General features: G+C 34.6%; 1 non-coding gene across 1 annotated transcript; it reads right to left on the bottom strand.

The window, feature by feature from the left end:
• Positions 1-3,111: 3,111 nt before the first annotated feature.
• On the bottom strand, positions 3,112-3,218 carry LOC141669551 (small nucleolar RNA R71). Its single transcript, XR_012553824.1, has one exon. It is a non-coding gene; the product is annotated as a small nucleolar RNA R71 (small nucleolar RNA).
• Between the last annotated feature and the right edge of the window lie 17,938 nt (positions 3,219-21,156).

Below are 21,156 nucleotides of genomic sequence, written 5' to 3'. Positions count from 1 at the left end.
ATAAGATTGAATACATTTTTCTTTGTGTATATCATAATATATGTATAATCTACTAATTTGTAGATTGTAAGAATATAATATGTGTATTGCTTTATGAGATTATTTGGAGTAGTTTTTAGCAGAATTTGGACTATAGAATTTTTGCGCTTGCAGTATTGTATTTGCTGAATTTTTTGGAGAAATTTTTAACAGTTTTTGTTCTGTAAAATCTGCTGGCTCTTGCTTCAGTTCTGTATAAAATTTTAGCAATTTTTTGATTGCTCAATCTGCAGATTATTGCAACAGTTTTTTTTGCCGAATTTAACAGTTTTTTTATTTGCAGAATCTGGAAATTATTTCAGGTTGATCAGCAGATTTTTTCTGGTTATGAAATATGGGCGATGAGAGTTTATATTTTGAATATCTATTGTGCAAGACATGCTTGTACATAACAAGACTAATTCATCTTGAGAAGCATAAGAATAAGTTGTATGATAACTCAATTGTATTCTGTAATTGTATTTTTTAAGTTTGTAAAAATGCTAAATAGTTTAGACTGAAGGTTTTTCACTAAACAGCCTTCAAGCTAAAGAATAAATTATGGAAGAAGATAAATCCTGATCATGTCTCAGAGAGAAGTATAGAAGCTTTGAGCTGAATAATATTGTTCTAGAAAAAATATTCTAGGTTAGATATCAACGAGTCACATATCAACGAATGTAGAGAAGTATGTCGAGATGTATAAAATGACTTGTAGAGAAGTACCAAGAAATATTGACAAGTCAATTTGCATCTAGAGAACTGAAGATATCGAGAAGTCAATCTGTATGTAGAGAAATGAAGATATCGATAAGTCAAAAAGTCCATGTAGAGAAGTGGAGATATTGACAAGTCAATTCATCATGTAGAGAACTGAAGATATCGACAAGTCAAAAAGCTCATGTAGAGAACTAGAGATATTGACAAGTCAAAAAGCTTATGTAGAAAATTGGAGATATCGATAAATCATTCTACTTATAGTGAGATGGGGACCTCGACAAGTCAAAAGGCTATTGTTAAGTGGCATTTATGTCCACTTAGAATGCGCTAATAAAGGCTTGAATTGGTGTTTTGTACTCAAGTTGTTTGTGTTTTTGATGCTTTTTTGTAGTGTTTTACACTTCAGGCATAAATAAGGGATCAAGGAGATTTACCATTGATTTGGTGCTAAATTGGTGTTAGGAAGGTGTCCTGGGAGTTTGCTCATGCAATGCCATCAAGAACCAGCAAATAAAAGAAAGCAAGTCAATTTTCCAGAATGTCAGCGCGCCAGCGCTGTGCTAGTGCGCGGACGCGCCAGAGAAGCAGAAGGACGCATGCCCGCGCTAATAAAGCGCGGTCCCGGCTTGTTGAAAGCTGGGAATTTTATTTCAAGTACAACAGTGATTTTCTTGACTTCTCTTCTTATTGGGATGCTATATAAAGACATCTTAAAGATGTTTTTTATAACAGAGCTTAAGAAGAAGACATCAAGAAGACCTCGGAGCACAAATACAACCTAGGCATAGAGGATCTAGTTTATTCTTGTGATTCTTTGTTTTAAGTTCTAATCTTGGATGCTAGTTTTCTTGTTTTGTTGAACCTATACTCTTGTTTAACATACTTGATTATTATTCAGTTTATTAAAGACTTAGTTTATTATACCATGCTTTCATCGGAACCCACGGTGATGATGAGTTCGGTTATGGGCTAATCGTTATCGTGGGTTTCTAGCAGATTTACTATAGATTTCAATAGTTAATATGTTTTGATATCTTAGTGTACGACAAATATATAATATCCTAGTATTGGTTGTGCTTATTCGTCTTATGAGTGTTGCGAACTTATAAGATAGCGTGTTAATCTCTATTGAAGTGAAAGTGAATATAGGGGTTTAGAATATGCCATGCTAGCATAGGTTCATGTATTTGATAAGCATGATTCGTAGGTAATTTTAAACATGTTACTTGCCCTGCAATCACAATAGTTAACTTGTTCATTAAACCGTTATGTTATCAAATTCTATAGACATATAGGGTCTCAATATAATTGGTGTCTATTCAGCTTCTATCTCTTTTGTGGATGTCCGGTAGTAGGTTATTTGTACAACGAAAGTTGGCGCTTACTAGTTTCGTGTTGTCTGATTAGTGTCATCACCATTGCATGCTAAGGATAAGAACAAAAAGGCTATTGAATGAAGTAGTAATGAAGTTAGAATCCCATGTTTGTGTTATATAAGTAAATCACCCTTTTAATCTTTTAGTTAATTGCATGTTAGTTAATAATCATATTTATAAACAACCTCAACTTGTTATCATCTTATCATTCAATAATTACCATACCATCATTGCATAAGTACATTAATTAAATTTACGTAAACCAGTCTCTGTGGGAATGACCTAGAATTAATTCTATATTACTTGCGATCATGTATATTTGCGTGAATATTAGCGCGTGTTTTTGTCCTAACAAGTTTTTGGCGCCACTGCCGGGGACTCGGTGTTAATTTTTAGTTTATGTGCTTGACATCAGCGATCGTTAAAGTTCACTGACTCGGATATTTTACATACTTGTTTACTTGTTGCTTTTCAGGTACTTTAGAGAATGTTTATGCTAACACATTCTCGATCTCGAAAGAGAACGCTGGATAAAGAGGAGGAAGAAGTTTTATTAGAGGAAGAAGTTCTTGCTAAGGAGGAGAAAGTTAAAGGAGAAGCTCTTGTTACAATGGGTGAACCAGAAACAAATACAAAGGCTTTGATGGACTACTCTCAGCCGAAAATCAATGATATTCAGTTTAGCATTGTCAGACCATCCATCATGGCTAACACTTTTGAAATCAAGGCTAGCATGATTCGGATGGTGCAGAACTCGGTTTAGTTTGGGGGTTCTCTAACGGAAGATCCCAACATGCATATCAGAGATTTCATCGAGATCTGCGACACTTTCAAAATCAATATCTCTGAAGATACTATTAAGTTGAGGCTATTCCCATTCTCTATGAGGGATAAAGCTAAGTGTTGGTTATATTCTCTACCACCGGGCTCAATCACCAAGTGGGAAGATCTTGCTCAGAAGTTTCTCACTAAATTCTTCCCTATGGCGAAGACAGCTGCAATCAGGAATGCTTTTACTCAACTTGCGCAACAATCGGGAGAATCTTTGTGTGAATCTTGGGATCATCATAAGGAGATGCTTAAGAAGTGTCCTCATCATGGGATGCCTGAATGGATAATTATTCACTGATTTTATAATGGATTGGGTGCAACTTTTGGACCCATGCTTGATGTAGCATCAGGTAGAGCCTTGTGCGCTAAGAGCTACGATGAAGATTATGATTTGATTAAACTGATGGCTGCTAATGAATATCAGAATCCTTCTCAGAGACTAACTCAAGGCAAAGTAGCGGGAATTCTCGAGGTAGATGCTGCTACTTCTATAGCTGCTCAGCTTATAGCTTTGACGATGAAGGTGGATTCTTTGGCTAATTATGGAGTTAATCAGATCACTATTGTCTTTGAGCTTTATACTGGTGCACATGAGACAGTGCAGTGTGCTATTTCTAGCGAATCAGCTTACTTCGCGAGCAACTTTTAGAGGTCACAACAACCAGTCCTAGCCATCTATCATCCCAACAACCGCAATCATCATAATTTCAGCTGGAATAACACTAAGAATGCGGTGCAGCATCCTTATCAGCTGTATGCCGCAAAGCAATACTACCATCTTGGTTTTCAACAACCACAATACGCACCAAGACAACAACTCCAACTGTAACAATCTAATGAAAACTCTGAATTGGAGGAGTTTAGGCTCATGTGCAAGAGCCAAATGGTTTCTATCAAGACCTTGGAAAATCAAATTGGGCAGATTGCCAATGCCTTGCTGAATCGACAACCTGGTACCCTCCCTAGTGACACTAAAGTGCTAGGAAAGAAGGAAGCAAAAGAGCAGGTTAGGGCAATTATATTGAAGTCTGGGAAGGTTGCAAGCCAAGAAAAAGCTCAAGTTCAAGAATCTGAAGATGTGGCTGATGAAGAAGTGCAGAAGGAAGCAAAAGTGGAACCAAGGAAGCAAAATATGGAACACACTCCTCCCGAGAATAATACATGGGAGAAACTGATATATCCTCCACTACCTTTTCCTAAGAGGCTGCAGAAGTAAAAGTTGGATAAGCAGTTAACGAAGTTTCTTGAGGTGTTCAAGAAACTTTATATCAACATACCTTTCCCTGAAGCTCTTGAATAGATGCCTAGCTATGTCAAGTTTATGAAATATATTCTCTCTCGGAAAGTGAAGCTCAATAAAATATAGATCGTTGCTCTCACGGAGGAATGCATTGCTGTGGTGGAACAGAAGTTGCCTCCGAAGCTTAAAGATCCTGGAAGCCTCACTATTTCTTGCACCATTGGAAAAGTGTCATTCGATAACTGCTTATGTGACATGGGAGCTAACATCAATTTAATGCCTTTGTCTATCTTCAAGAAGTTGGACTTACCTGATCCAAAGCCTACGTATATGACCTTGCAGTTGGCCAAACGTTCTACGAGGTATTGTGGAGGATGTCTTGGTCAAGGTGGACGAACTCATATTTCATGTATATTTTGTAATTCTTGATTTCGAGGAGGATAAGAAGATTCCCATAATCTTGGGAAGACCATTCTTGGCTACGGGCCGAACCTTGATTGATGTGCAGAAGGGTGAGCTCACTATGTGAGTACTGGTTTAGAATGTGACTTTTAATGTGTTTAATGTCATGAAATTACCTACTGATAATAAGGAGTGCATAAAAGTGGAGTTGGTCGATTATGTGGTTACTTCAGAACTTGATCAAATGCTAAGGTCTAATGCCTTAGAGAAAGCCTTGTTGGGAAATTCAGATAGTGAAGATGACAAAGGTGATGAGCAGTTGCAATATTTGAATGCTTCTCATTGGAAGGGAATGATGGATATGCCATTTGAATCTCTTAGATTGGAAGAGCTGAAAAATTCTCCAAAATGCCTCAAGTCATCTATTGAGTAATCTCCAACACTCGGGTTTAAACCATTACCTGAATATTTGAGGTATGCATTTTTAGGTGATGCATCTACTTTGCATGTTATTATTGCATCTGACCTTTCAGGTAGTGATGAGGATAATTTCTTGAGGATTCTGAGAGAGTTCAAATTGGTAATACGATGGACTATAGCAGATATCAAGGGAATCAGCCCTTCTTATTGCATGCATAAAGTTCTGCTAGAGGAAGGTAGCAAGCCAACTATTAAGCAACAAAGAAAGCTTAATCCAATCATGAAAGAAGTTATGAAGAAGGAAATTCTTAAGTGGCTAGATATAGGGATCATCTATCATATTTCTGACAATTCTTGGGTGAGTCCTGTAAAATGTGTGTCGAAGAAATGAGGCGTCAAAGTTGTTGCTAATGAGAAGAATGAGCTCATTCCTACTCAAACAGTCATATCGTGGAGAGTTTGTATGGATTACAGGAAGCTGAATAAATCTACGAGGAAGGATCACTTCCCTGTTTCCTTTATTCATCAGATGCTTGACAGGTTGGCTAGGCATGAGTGTTATTGTCTTCTGGATGGCTATTCGGGTTATAATCAAATTTGTATCGCTCAAGAGGATCAAGAAAAGACTACTTTTACTTGTCCATATGGTTCTTTTGCCTTAAGAAGAGTTTCTTTGGGTTATGTGGTGCACCTGCCACATTTCAGAGATGCATAATGGCTATCTTCTATGACATGATTGGTGAGAATATGGAGGTATTTAAGGACGATTCCTCTGTATTAGATGATTCTTTTGACGAGTGCTTGCAAAATCTTGGCACCATTCTTAAAAGGTGTGTTGAGACCAGTCTAGTTCTCAACCGGGAGAAATGTCACTTTATGGTGCAACAGGGCATCATTCTTAGGCACAAGGTCTCTATTATAGGTCTTGAGGTGGATAAAGCCAAGGTGAGGGTCATTAAAAACCTTCCTCTACCAATTTCAGTTAAGGGAGTCCGCAGCTTTCTTGACCATGCGAGTTTCTATCGGCGTTTCATCAAGGACTTCTCTAAAATCTCTAAACCCTTGTACAATCTTTTAGAGAAAGATGTCCCTTTTAAGTTTGATGATGAGTGTCTAGCTGCTTTTGAGAGCTTAAAAAAAGTTTTATCATGGCACTTGTCATAACTGCACCTCTAAAAAAAGATATGTGTTGATGCATAATTGACCACGAGCGTGCTCTTTAATACTCGAGTTATTAAGTTCATAGGGGACTTTGTGCCTAGTGACCTAAGGCTTTTATAGCCTTGGATCCACTAACCTAACGCTCACTACATGGATATTATTGCATAAGTCTTTTGTGGACCTCACTCATTGCACGATCAAATAAGCATATTTGTGATTGTTTAGGTGTTGTGAATAAAAGCATGAATCCATGTAATAACTCCGATATAAGAATTAAAGTATTGTGAGTCATTTTGATTTTAGCGTTTATTCTATTTATAACCTTGTGATTGCCTTGATGAGTAGTAAGTCATGATTATTGATCTAGTTGCGATAGTATATATTTTAAGCATCTACAAACACACACATTTCTGGCTTGTAAGTTGATTTGTGGGATTTGAATTGATCTTTGTGTGAATAACTGCATTTGTTGAGATGTTGCTCATTGGTTGGTTTAGTTAATCTGAGGGGATCGTTGCATTCATGTAGTTGCATTTATACATTTTTATTTCTTGTTATTTGAGTCTGTTTATGCTTGAGGACAAGCATCGGTTCAAGTTTGGGGTGTGTTAAGTGGCATTTATGTCAACTTAGAATGCTCTATAAAGGCCTGAATTGGTGTTTTGTACTCAAGTTGTTTGTGTTTTTGATGCTTTTTGTAGTGTTTTGCATTTAAGGCATAAATAAGGGATCAAGGAGATTTAACATTTCTTTGGTGCTAAATTGGTGTTAGGAAGGTGTCCTGGGAGTTTGCTCCTGGAATGTCATCAAGGATCAGCAAATAAAAGTAAGCAAATCAGTTTTTCCAGAATGCCAACGTGCCCTCGGTGTGCTAGCGTGCGACCGCGCCAGAGAAGCAGAAGGACAGCGCGCCCGCGCTAATGAAGCGCGCGCCCGCGCCGAGTCAAAAGCTCAGAATCCTGTTTAAGTACAAGAGTGATTTTCTTGACTTCTCTTCTTATTGGCATGCTATATAAAGACATCTTAAAGATTTTTTTCATAACAGAGCTTAAGGAGAAGACATCAAGAAGACCTCAGAGCCCAAATACAACCTAGGCATAGAGGATCTAGTTTATTCTTGTGATTCTTTGTTTTAAGTTCTAATCTTGGATGCTAGTTTTCTTGTTTTGTTGAACCTATACTCTTGTTTAACGTACTTGATTATTATTCAGTTTATTAAAGACTTAGTTTATTATACCATGCTTTCATCGGAACCCACAGTGATGATGAGTTCGGTTATGGGCTAATCGTTATCGTGGGTTTCTAGCAGATTTACTATAGATTTCAATAGTTAATATGTTTTGATATCTTAGTGTACGACAAATATATAATATCCTAGTATTGGTTGTGCTTATTCGTCTTATGAGTGTCGCGAACTTATAAGATAGCGTGTTAATCTCTATTGAAGTGAAAGTGAATATAGGGGTTTAGAATATGCCATGCTAGCATAGGTTCATGTATTTGATAAGCATGATTCGTAGGTAATTTTAAACATGTTACTTGCCCTATGCAATCACGATAGTTAACTTGTTCATTAAACCGTTATGTTATCAAATTCTATAGACATATAGGGTCTCAATATAATTGCTGTCTATTCAGCTTCTATCTCTTTTATGGATGTCTGGTAGTAGGTTATTTGTACAACAAAAGTTGGCGCTTACTAGTTTCGTGTTGTCTGATAAGTGTCATCACCATTGCATGCTAAGGATAAGAACAAAAAGGCTATTGAATGAAGTAGTAATGAAGTTAGAATCCCATGTTTGTGTTATATAAGTAAATCACCCTTTTAATCTTTTAGTAAATCGCATGTTAGTTAATAATCTTAGTTATAAACAATCTTAACTTGTTATCATCTTATCATTCAATAATTACCATACCATCATTGTATAAGTACATTAATTAAATTTACCTAAACCAGTCTCTATGGGAATGACCCAGAATTAATTCTATATTACTTGCGATCGTGTATATTTGCGTGAATATTAGCGCGTGTTTTCGTCCTAACAAGTTTTCGGCGCCACTGTCGGGGACTCGGTGTTAATTTTTAGTTTATGTGCTAAACATTAGCGATCGTTACAGTTCACTGAGTCGGATATTTTACTTACTTGTTTACTTGTTGCTTTTCAGGTACTTTAGAGAACGTTTATGCTAACACATTCTCGATCTTGAAAGAGAACGCTGGATAAAGAGGAGGAAGAAGTTTTAGTAGAGGAAGAAGTTCTTGCTAAGGAGGAGAAAGTTGAAGGAGAAGCTCTTATTGCAATGGGTGAACCAGAAGCAAATACAAAGGCTTTGATGGACTACACTCAGTCGAAAATCAATAATATTCAGTTTAGCATTATAAAAAAAGATATGTGTTGATGCATAATTGACCACGAGCGTGCTCTTTAATACTCGAGTTATTAAGTTCATAGGGGACTTTGTGCCTAGTGACCTAAGGCTTTTATAGTCTTGGATCCACTAACCTAATGCTCACTACATGGGTATTATTGCATAAGTCTTTTGTGGACCTCACTCATTGCACGATCAAATAAGCATATTTGTGATTGTTTAGGTGTTGTGAATAAAAGCATGAATCCATGTAATAACTCCAATATAAGAATTGAAGTATTGTGAGTCATTTTGAGTTTAGCGTTTATTCTATTTATAACCATGTGATTGCCTTGATGAGTAGTGAGTCATGATTATTGATCTAGTTGTGATAGTATATATTTTAAGCATCTGCAAACACACACATTTCTGGCTTGTAAGTTGATTTGTGGGATTTGAATTGATCTTTGTGTGAAAAACTGCATTTGTTGAGATGTTGCTCATTGGTTGGTTTAGTTAATCTGAGGGGATCGTTGCATTCATGTAGTTGCATTCATGCATTTTTATTTCTTGTTATTTGAATCTGTTTATGCTTGAGGAGAAGCATCGGTTCAAGTTTGGGGGTGTGTTAAGTGGCATTTATGTCCATTTAGAATGCTCTATAAAGGCTTGAATTGGTGTTTTGTACTCAAGTTGTTTGTGTTTTTGATGCGTTTTTGTAGTGTTTTGCATTTAAGGCATAAATAAGGGATCAAGGAGATTTAACATTTCTTTGGTGCTAAATTAGTGTTAGGAAGGTGTCCTGGGAGTTTGCTCCAATAATGTCATCAAGGATCAGCAAATAAAAGAAAGAAAATCAATTTTTCCAGAATGCCAACGTGCCTTCACTGTGCTAGCGTACGACCGCGCCAGAGAAGCAGAAGGACAGCGCGCCCGCGCTGATGAAGCGCGCACCCGCACCGAGTCGAAAGCTCAGAATCCTGTTTAAGTACAAGAGTGATTTTCTAGACTTCTCTTCTGATTGGGCTGCTATATATAGAGAACTTAAAGACATTTTTCGTAACAGAGCTTAAGGAGAAGACAACTAGAAGACCTCGGAGCATAAATACAACCAAGGCGAAGAGGATCTAGTTTATTCTTATGATTTTTTTTTTTAAGTTCTAATCTTGGATGCTAGTTTTCTTATTTTGTTGAACCTATACTCTTGTTTAACGTACTTGATTATTATTCAGTTTATTAAAGACTTAGTTTATTATACCATTCTTTTATTGGAACCCACGGTGATGATGAGTTCAGTTATGGGCTAATCGTTATTATGGGGTTCTAGTGGATTTACTATATATTTCAATAGTTAATATGTTTTGATACCTTAGTGTATGAAAAAAGTATGATATCCTAGTATTGGTTGTGCTTATTCGTCTTATGAGCGTCACGATTGATAACATGTTAATCTCTATTTAAGTGAAAGTGAATATAGGGGTTTAGAATATACCATGCTAGCATAGGTTCATGTATTTGATAAGCATGATTCATAGGTAATTTTAACAATCTTACTTGCCTATGTAATCATGATAGATAACTTGTTTATTAAACCGTTATGTTGTCAAATTCTATAGACATATAGGGTCTCAATATAATTGGTGTATATTCAGCTTCTATCTCTTTTGTGGATGTCTGGTAGTAGGGTATTTGTACAAGGAAAGTTGGTGCTTACTAGTTTCGTGTTTTCTGATTAGAATCATCACCATTGCATGCTAAGGATAAGAACAAAAGGCCTACTGAATGAAGTAGTAATGAAGTTAGAATCCCATATTTGTGTTATATAAGTAAATCACCCTTTTAATCTCTTAGTTAATTGTATATTAGTTAATAATCTTAGTTATAAACAATCTCAACTTGTTATCATCTTAATATTGAATAATAACCATGCCATTGTTGCATAAGTACATTAATTGAAATTAACCTAAACCAGTCTCTATGGGAACGAACTAGAATTAATTCAATATTACTTGCGAACGCGTATACTTGCGTGAATATTAGCGCCTATTTTCATCCTTACAGCTGTGTAGAGAATTTGAGATATGAATAAGTCATTTTACTGAATATTAAAATTATTTTATGTTCAATTATACTGAATATTTATTGTTGATTTATTGATTACAAATTTAAGTCAGAAATAGAGATGAACTGGCTAATGAAAGTAGATTGTGAATGGCATGTGCTTCTCGACAAAGGCAAGTTTACTCTATCCCCTTATTCATGCTTATTAAATTTTAAAAATCATTTCATTTTATGTTTATTTATCTTGAGAATATATTTTCCTTCTAAATCCTGAAAAATATGGACGTGCTATCCCCTTTGTATATAGAATATTCATTTGGGTAATTTATCTCTTTGAATAATGATGACTTTAAATCTAGGTGTATTTATTTTTTTTGAACCAACAACTTTTATTGTCATTAGTTGGATCCGTGTTTCAGATTAACCTTATGAATCATTTGATACCATTGACCTAATTGTGCATAGGAAATTTCCAAAATCTTATTATTATTTAACATTGGAGCCATCTTTAAATATTTTATTTTGTTATAATTTAGCAAGCAAGGGTTGTTTATCATTCAAGTAACCCAAACCTTATTTAATATCGATTATTCTCAATATTTTGAGAAGATCAATATTTTAAATCGTAGTTCATTATCTTATTCGTAACGAACTGTATTCTTAAAAGTACAATTGGTTTATCGTTCTAGCCAGTACTATATTTCATTATTTTATTGATTTTGATGCTTGAATTTTATTATTCAAATTTTGAAAATGTTCATTCAACGGTGAATATCTTACTCAGAGAATAGTCAACGTGGGAGGTGCCCATGGTTTGAAATTGTTTATCCCAAGTGCGGATATTATAAATTTTATTGTTTGGCTCAAGTGAAGCCATGGGTTCAGGTGGGACCCATTATATATGCTAGCATCGAAATGTTTGATGAATCTACGATGAGCCATGAACAGGCGAGCGCAGTATTCACGCGGAGAATGGTACTCTTCCGTGTTAGTTGATCGCATCACAAAGGTACCTAGGATGGAAACGAACAGATTCACAACTTGTGATTATTTTGATCATGTGCCCTTGATGAGTTTGCTTCCTTTATTCGAAAAGTAACTCGAATTTGAAATTTTTTCATGGAAATGTTATATTTCATAATATTCATTGTCATATTTTGCACTTTTATCCTTATTTTGTGATGTACAACTTTCACTATTTATTACTCTATTATTATTGGATATCTTGCTGAGCATGTAGATTGTCATTCTTGTTATTTCTTAAAATCATATACAGTAGAATATGAAATGAAAGATTATGATGAGAAACAGAGGTAGAGGAAAGGGAAAAGTCAGACAAGATTATCCTTAGTTGAACGGTTCGACACAGAAGATGCAGTTTCGAGTTTATCTAGTATTTTAATAATTTCAAATATGCACACTTATGAGTTTGTATTAAGACATTTATGGATATGTAACAAGTGATAATTAGACTCCATCTCGAGACAATGGAGTGGTTTTCCCTTACTGAGATATTTTATTTCATTATATATTGAAATAATGCAGGTTTCACCATATGGTACTCTCATGACACACATTCTCAAGGTGGTGGATTTTGGATCGTCATAAATTAAAATTTTAATATTCTAATAAAATAATATATGTGTTAGTTATTTATTTTTATGTTTATAATACATGAGGGTAATGTTTGTTAATTTTATTTTTTTCATTTTTTAAAAATGTTATTATATCTATAATCGTAATAATTTTTCCTTAATTTTATATTATTTACTTTAAATATATACGTAAATATAAAAATATAAAATCTTTATCATGAAAATATATTTTTAATAAAATACATGTTTATTTTTAATTGTGTTAAATTAAACTAACTTAAATTTATTTTAGTTGTATATTTGAAATTAATAATAAAATAATATTTTGAATATTACTAATGAATATAGCTAACATCACTAAAAGAATTTATTTGCCCATTCAATAAAATTATAGATAATGTTGTTTTATCTAACAAGTTTACGTAATAGCCTTCAAGATTCTCTTATGTAGGTTAATTAGAAAATTCTTGATAACCCCTTTTAATTGATTACTCGCATTTTTACAGGAATAGGTGATTTAAAATCTTGTTATCTCATATTCACTTGAATATATCAGCACTATATTTTTTAATATGTTAAAAATACTTTATAACTATTGTAGTGTATTTGAAATTTTTATTTAATAATAAAGAATTGTACCATATAGTACAACAAGAATTACATAATCAAATATTTATGTAAATTTTAGTGTCAAGGATATGTTCTAGTGATATGCAAAATTGTAAAATGTTTTCAATTTTTTTTTATTATTTTAGATTTGTTTTTTATTGTGTTAAAAAATTTACATCTTTAGATGAAATAAATAATTAAAATATTGGGTATCTCCCATTTTAAAAATTGTTATTTTTCTTAACATATATATAGAACAAGTAAAAACATAAAATTTTATGTTTTAGCATCACATTAAAAATTGATATCATAGTCAATATGTACTCCTTACAAAAGTAAACAAAAAAATATTATATAATCAAAAATTATTATATAGAACAAGTAAAAACATAAAATTTTATTTTTAAGTTGTGCACTCAAGTATTATTTTAAGTAAGGTGTAAAATATTACTTTTATTGCCTAGAAAATCAATTGTGTTTATTATTTGATCAAAATAAAAAATCACAAGCACATATTCCGCCATTTAGATATGAAATTAACCTTATAAAAAATGCTATATTTTTATCAAATTTTTACATTTTTAAATTGAAAGTATCCCAATGTTATGAATGTAATAGCAAGATTATTTTGAATTCATGGGCGCTTAATGGTACATGAAAGAATTAAAGTTGTTAATTTATACGAGCAGTTTGATTTTAACCATCCAATTCATTGACATTACAATAGAATACATATCATACTTCATCACAATAGTTAATTTTGTTAGTAGTAATTTAAATTTGGTTTGGTGTTTGAAATTTGAATAAGTCAGCTGATTGTTAGTGTTATTAGCTGTGAATTGGTCGTAGTAGTTTGTTCAGCTTTATTAGGATCATGCACGTAGTGGAGATAAACCAGGAAGCTAGTTGCTGGTTTGTAGGGAGAATAACTATCAGTCTATTCATATTTGCTTGTACTTCATTTTCTAAAAGTCATGATAATACATCAACTTTGGTTTTCTCTTATCTGTCTTTACATAATTGCTGTGTGTGAGTTAATTATATCAGCCTAAATCTAACATCTGGTATCAGAGCTCGCTGGTATACTGAATAGCTACGACATGGACACGGGGAAGAGTAAAGGAGGTTCTTTTGGGTTAACCTATCCAGTGTTGACTAGGGGAAACTACACAACCTGGGCATTGAGGATGAAGGTTGTTATGCAGGCCCAGGGAGTGTGGAGTGCCGTAGAACCAGGTGAAACGAAGGCAGCCGTTGACGGGAAAATAGACAAGGCAGGCGATGCTACAGCAGGGGTTGATGGGAAGGCGATTGATGAGAAAATAGACAAGGTTGCTTTGGCAATGATTTACCAAGGTTTACCTGAGGATATGTTACTGTCAATCGCTGGGAAGACGACGGCAAAGGATGGCTGGGAAGCCATTAAAGTTATGTGTCAAGGAGATGACCGTGTAAAGAAAGCAAAAATCCAGACATTGAAAGCTGAATTTGAAGCTCTAAGAATGGATGATAACGAGCAACTGGATGTTTTCTCAATGAAATTAAACGGACTTGTGTCCACCATACGAGCTTTAGGTGAGGAGATGAAAGAGTCGTATGTCGTTAAGAAACTTCTACGAGCTGTTCCATCAAGGTTTCTCCAAATCACCTCTACAATAGAGCAATTTGGGAATTTAGAAGCAATGTCAGTGGAGGAGGCAGTGGGTTCTTTGCAGGTTCATGAGGAGAGGCTTAAGGGTCAAAAGGATCCCGTTGGTAATAGATTGATGTTGACTGCAGAAGAGTGGTCCAGGAGGGAAAAGACCGAAGATAGCAAATTGCTACTTACTCGAGAAGACTGGGTAAGGCAATCAAACAAGGAAGGTGCTGAGGGGCACATGAATTTCAGGGGACGAGGTGGTCGAAGTGCTCAAGGATCTGGCCGCGATCGAAGTACTGTGAGATGTTTCAAATGCAACGTATTGGGGCATTACGCTGCGGAATGCAAGAGATCACGACGAGAGAGAAATCAAAAACAAGAGGCAAATCTGGCACAAATCAATGACAACGAGCCTGCATTGTTGATAGCTGAGTCAGGTGAGAACAAAAACAATTTGGTGCTATTGAACGAAGAGAACATCACACCAAAATTGGAGATGAATGGAGAAAAAAGGAAACACTCTCAGTTGTGGTATCTAGATAATGGAGCTAGTAATCATATGACGGGAGACAAGACAAAATTCTCAAAGTTGGATGAAAGTGTGACAGGTGAGGTGAATTTTGGCGATGGGTCAACCGTGTGTATTAAAGGGAAGGGAACAATCTCGTTCATGTGTAAAACTGGAGAAGAGAAGGTGTTTACTAATGTGTTTTACATTCCAACACTATACAACAATATCATCAGTCTCGGACAAATGTCAGAAGAAGGCAACAAGGTGGTGTTGGATGGAGAATATCTTTGGGTGTATGGCAGTGATAGGAGACTCTTAATGAAAGTCAAGAGAGCAGCAAACCGATTGTATAAAATTTTGTTGGAGGATACACAAAATAGCAATAGTTGTCTGCTCACTAAGACAGAGGAGGACTCTATACTCTGGCATGCTCGGTTAGGACACGTCAACTGGAACACAATGAATTTTATGAAGAGAAACGAGATGGTTGTGGGACTACCAAAATTGATGCAACCAAAGGAAGCCTGTACAGGGTGTCTTATGGCCAAGCAAACGAGGACAGCCTTCCCTTCTCAGTCATCCTACGTGTCACAAAAGGTATTGGAGCTGGTACATGGTGACATATGTGGGCCAATCTCACCGCCAACACCATCTGGAAAGAGGTATTTTCTACTTTTGGTTGATGATTTTAGTCGTAAAATGTGGGTATATTTTCTGTCAACCAAAGATGAAGCATTTGAGGCGTTTAAGAAATTTAAAGCAATCGTAGAAAATGGGTCTGAGAAAAGAATTAAGGCACTACGTACAGACAGGGGTGGTGAGTTTTGTTCCTCTCAATTTACAAATTATTGTGAGGATGCTGGTATTCTAAGACACTATACTGCTCCTTATTCCCCACAACAAAATGGTGTGGTGGAATGTAGAAACAGAACAGTTGTAGAGATGGCACGTAGTTTTCTTAAAGAAAGACAAGTTCCTGCAGAGTTTTGGGGTGAGGCAATAAATCACTCAGTATATGTGCTTAATAGGCTGCCCACACGAACACTCTCAAGTTGCACACCTCATGAAATTTGGTCTGGGTCAAAACCTGATATTAGTCACCTAAGAATATTTGGATGTTGTGCATATATGAAAATCCCATCTGTATTTACTAAGAAGTTGGATGATCGTAGTAAGTGTGTAGTGTATCTGGGGAGGGAGCCCGGTACCAAGGCCCATTGACTATTTGATCCAGTTGAGAAGAAGGTGCATATTAGTAGAGACGTTGTATTTGCAGAGCCTAAGTCGTGGGACTGGAATAATATTAATGGGCATGCAAACTGTGATGCTGACAAGGCCCATATTGAGTTTACAGTCGAGATCGAGGAGGCCCATAACCAACCAAATAACGAGGCTGATACGGGAGGGCTCAACACGCCTGTTCATTCATCAGACACTTCACAGACAGGCGAAGATAGCTCAGAGGAGACAGACGGAAGCAGTACACCACCAAAGAGATTCAGGTCAATAAATGAAATTTATGAGGAGACAGAAGAGATTGAAATTGAAGAAGAGCTGTTACTTCTGGCCATCGAAGAACCAGTTAGCTATCAGCAAGCTGTTAAAGAGAATCCTTGGAGGGTTGCCATGACAACTGAGATAGAAGCCATCGAGAAAAATAACACCTGGAAACTTGTGGAGTTGCCACCAGGTCACAAACCGATTGGTTTAAAATGGGTATATAAATTGAAGAAGAACACTGAGGGTGATGTAGTGAAGTACAAGGCCAGGTTAGTTGCAAAGGGATATGTGCAAAAACAGGGGATGGCATTCTACCTCAACGAGAGTTTGATTACTTGGGTGTCCCAGAAACAGTGTTGTGTAGCTTTATCATCGTGCGAAGCGGAATTCATGGCAGCCACAGCAGCTGCTTGCCAGGGTATTTGGCTGCGAAATTTGCTTGGAAATCTCTCTGACAAAGACATGGGGCCAGTGGGTGTTATATATAGACAATAAATCAGCTATAGATTTAGCTAAGAACCCGGTGTTTCATGGGCGCAACAAACACATCGATATTCGATACCATTTTATCAGGGAGTGTGTGGAGCGTGGTGAAGTTGTGATCAGGCACATCGAAACAGTTAATCAGCGTGCAGACATTCTAATAAAAGCCATGGCCACTGCGAAGTTTGAAAGGCTCCGTGCGTTGCTGGGAATCAAGAATTTGCATAAACCAAATTTAGATTAAGGGGGTGCATGTTAGTAGTAATTTAAATTTGGTTTGGTGTTTGAAATTTGAATAAGTCAGCTGATTGTTAGTGTTATTAGCTGTGAATTGGTCGTAGTAGTTTGTTCAGCTTTATTAGGATCATGCATGTAGTGGAGATAAACCAGGAAGCTAGTTGCTGGTTTGTAGGGAGAATAACTATCAGTCTATTCATATTTGCTTGTACTTCATTTTTTAAAAGTCGTGATAATACATCAACTTTGGTTTTCTCTTATCTGTCTTTACATAATTGTTGTGTGTGAGTTAATTATATCAGCCTAAATCTAACAGATTTGTGTTAGGGTTTTATCTTGACCGTCCAATTATTTGTGAGGACTCTATATAAGACTAACATTGAGCCTCATCTTTGCATCACAAAAACCTTCCGCCTCCTCTCTGCATTATGCATCTGCCTCTCTTCCCCTCTTTCTGAAATCCTAACCATAAATTCATATCAAATTCAATGCCCTTTCTTCTTTTTTATGTGATTAAGCATATATCTTCTCATATATGTTTATTAGAAAAGTCTTCTTAACCATTTTTGATATTCATTACTCTAATTTCAATTTTTTCAATCCCCTAATTTGTAAATGTTGAGTGGGTAATTTTATGTGTGAAGTCTTGTTAACTTGGATCCACTCCAACAGTGTAAGAATTCAGTTCTTTACTTTGTTGAAAACAACTTTATGTGTAGGCATCTAGTTTTGTTATACAAACTTATCTTCAATTTTGTTGTAAATAATTTTTCGAAATACTCATCATATTTCTTATATTTTCTTATAATTTTGCAGTAAACAATGAAGAAAATGCTCCAAAATTAATATATGCAGCCTTTCATGCCTTTCTTCCTGGAATGAGAAGGGAAATTACAAGAAAGATTAGTGACATGAGCTTTTACAGCGTAATGGCACTGTATTACATTTTGTATTTACAATTGCTTTGTATTTAAAATTGATAAAATATTTATTAATTTAAAGAAATTATTTGTTTATCAATTATTGTACATGATTTATTTATTGATAAATAAATATTCATTAATTTATGAATAAATAGCAATTTTCAACTCTAAACCCAATATTTTACATCATATGATACCCACTTTACAATTTTCGAGATAATATTGAAAAGGAAAATTAAGGTACTAAAATAAATCTATAATTTTATTATTGTGACAGTTGAAAGCTAACTAAAAATTTAACACTTTTATATTTAACAAAACATGTTTGGTTAATTTATAACATCTCGACATTTCAAAATATTAATTCAAAATCAAACTAATAAATAGAAATTAGGATAATTCAAATTCTAAGGCCTAATGATGAAGTTTCCAAACCCAAGATATCAAAAAGTCACTGTAGAAATAAAAGTAAAGATATTGAGGCGGAGCTTGCACACTAGTACACTAGTTCAATAACAAAAGTCCAAAAAGAAATAAATAAAGATCCATCACCCTATATAGTGACCGGATTCTATAAACTCATATACTACTAAAACTGGGAGTTTCTAAAAGTCTTTTATATTTTTAATATCACAGTGTCAATTATCTAAATTAATAAAATATTTTTGATACAACAACATGATCCAATAAAATGAACAATTTTTTAAAAAAAAATGAGTAACGAAAATCACGTACTTTGATTTCGGTGTTGTAACGAGAAACTCAAAATATAATACTCCCTTCGTCCCTTTTTAGTTGTCACTTTTTGTTGTCACATTTAACTTTGACCTGGTCAAATTGACTAAAGTTTGACCGAAGTTTATTAATAATTTAAAATTGGACAAAATAAAAAAATTATATCACCGGAAAGTAGATTCCATCTATGTTAATATATAATTTTTAGGTTTTTCAAGTAATATAAGGGTAATGTTTAATTTACGGTAAAAAATTGGTCAATTTGACTTTTATAAAAGAAAATGTGACAACTAAAAAGGGACGGAGGGACTAACATCTTAAATATTAGCTTAGTAAATTAAACACTAAAAACACCGAATCTTATCCATACACCTGCACACTGTCACTATTATAGTAAATAAGCATTAAAATATTATAAGTAAATAATGGTTGTCAATTAGAAGATTCGCGTTAGAGCAAGTTCTAGCGTTCATACAAACTTAAAAGCAGTAGAAGATTAGCTTTGTAAGAAAAAAGTATATTCAACATTCTATATAATTTATAAATTTATTGAGCCATTTTTAACTGATGTAAGTTTATGATTTTTCTTTATTTATTTAGAAAATACTAATGTGAATCTAAATTTCTGACTATTCTTTATTTAATTTAGGATGCAAATTAATGTGAATTGTAGGTGCAATTTGTCTCATATTTTCATTCAGTTATCTTTCCTATGGTCAAATATCCTTTTGTTGAGATTTTTAGTCGCTGATCTCCTGAAAAGATAATAGAAAATCAATCGTATTATGAATTCGCAAAGCAAAAGATATCTTAATTTATTTGAGCAGAAAAAATTGATTATAAATGATAAAGAGTATAAGATCGTGTTCGGGCCTTCCTCTACTACCTTATGGTTTTAGAGCGACTAGTTATTTATTATGATATCAAGAGTTATGATTCGATCCAGGATAGGTTGATGATGAGTTATATCGGGTTAGGTTCCACATATTGGGTTTAAAATATGTGTTATTATTATTATTTTTTCTTGTCTTCTTCATATTCAAATCAATTATTATTTTTTCTTGGATAATTTAAATTTTAATCATAATTATTGTTTTTTCTTCGATTTGGTTGGATTTCTCGACGGTAATTGATTTTGGTTGAAATTGTTTTTTTCTACTGATTTTTATTGGGACTCTAATATACGCCGTCGATCTCGCTTTGATGATATTGCTCCTTGATAATATTATTTTTTCTCTTTTTTCCCCCTCATCTTCATTTCCTTTTCTCTTGTTGATGATGGGGGTAACCCTAGGCACATTTGTATACTTCTCCGCCTTCTATATTATTTTACCGGGTGTTGTAGGCACATTGGTTCTTCACGGGAATTGTATAGGTTATTTGGTGGTCGAGGAACATTGGTTTATTATATATGGTGCTCTAGGCACATTGGCCCTACGAGAGATTATTTAGTTTATTTGGTGCTCAAGGCATATTGGGCCTTTGAGGGGATTGATTTAGTTTATTTGGTATTCTAGGCACATTGGTTTAGTTTATCTGGTGCTCTAGGCACACTAGCCCTTCAAGGGATTTGATTCAATTTGGATATAATTTAAATTGAGATACAATTTTTATTTGGTTGAGGATTAGATACCATTTGGTGACTTGGATTCAATTATCTGGAGTTTGTATTTGGTTGATTATGCAGTTTGGTTTTGGATTTGGATTCAATTTCGCATGCAGTTTTAATATTGTTTTCGATGGTTGCAGATTTGTTGCTTTGGTGATTTGATTGCTTTGTCTTATTTTGGATGAAGTTTTAGTATTGTTTTCAGTGGTTGCAGATTTATTACTTTGGTGATTTGATCATTTTAGTTTCTCTTGGGTTGTTGCGTCTTTGGACGATTTCTCTTTTATTGGTGCGTTCTTTTTTGTTTTTGCGTGTTTGGATTCACTTGGAAGTTTTTTGTTTGTTTGGATTCGTAACTCTTTTTTTGGATTTGTTTGAATGCTCTTGAATTTGGTGTTGCAGCATTGGATTTGTTTGGTTACCTGGCTCCGTCACTTGGTTTGGAAACTCCCGATTCAATATCGTGAGTTTGGGTAAGGGGTGTTAACATATATAATGATATTGTATTATTGGATAGTTTCATTATTATAACAATTTCCTTATTAGAATATTTTCCTTCATTATGTTTGGTTGTTGGGTATATAAGCCTCTCTTTTATTATAATTGAGAACAAGTCTTATTATAATAAAATCATTATTATGTATAGTTTAACATTGTATCAAAGCTCAGTTTAGGGAGGAACTCGTGTCCGTGTCCTCCCACCCCCATTTATTTAATTTTTTTTTGATATTTATATT

This window comes from Apium graveolens, chromosome 6, assembly GCF_009905375.1.
Source record: "Apium graveolens cultivar Ventura chromosome 6, ASM990537v1, whole genome shotgun sequence".
Lineage (NCBI taxonomy): Eukaryota > Viridiplantae > Streptophyta > Magnoliopsida > Apiales > Apiaceae > Apium > Apium graveolens.
The sequence above is the reverse complement of the archived record's forward strand: the minus strand, read 5'-3'. Positions and strand labels throughout refer to the sequence as shown.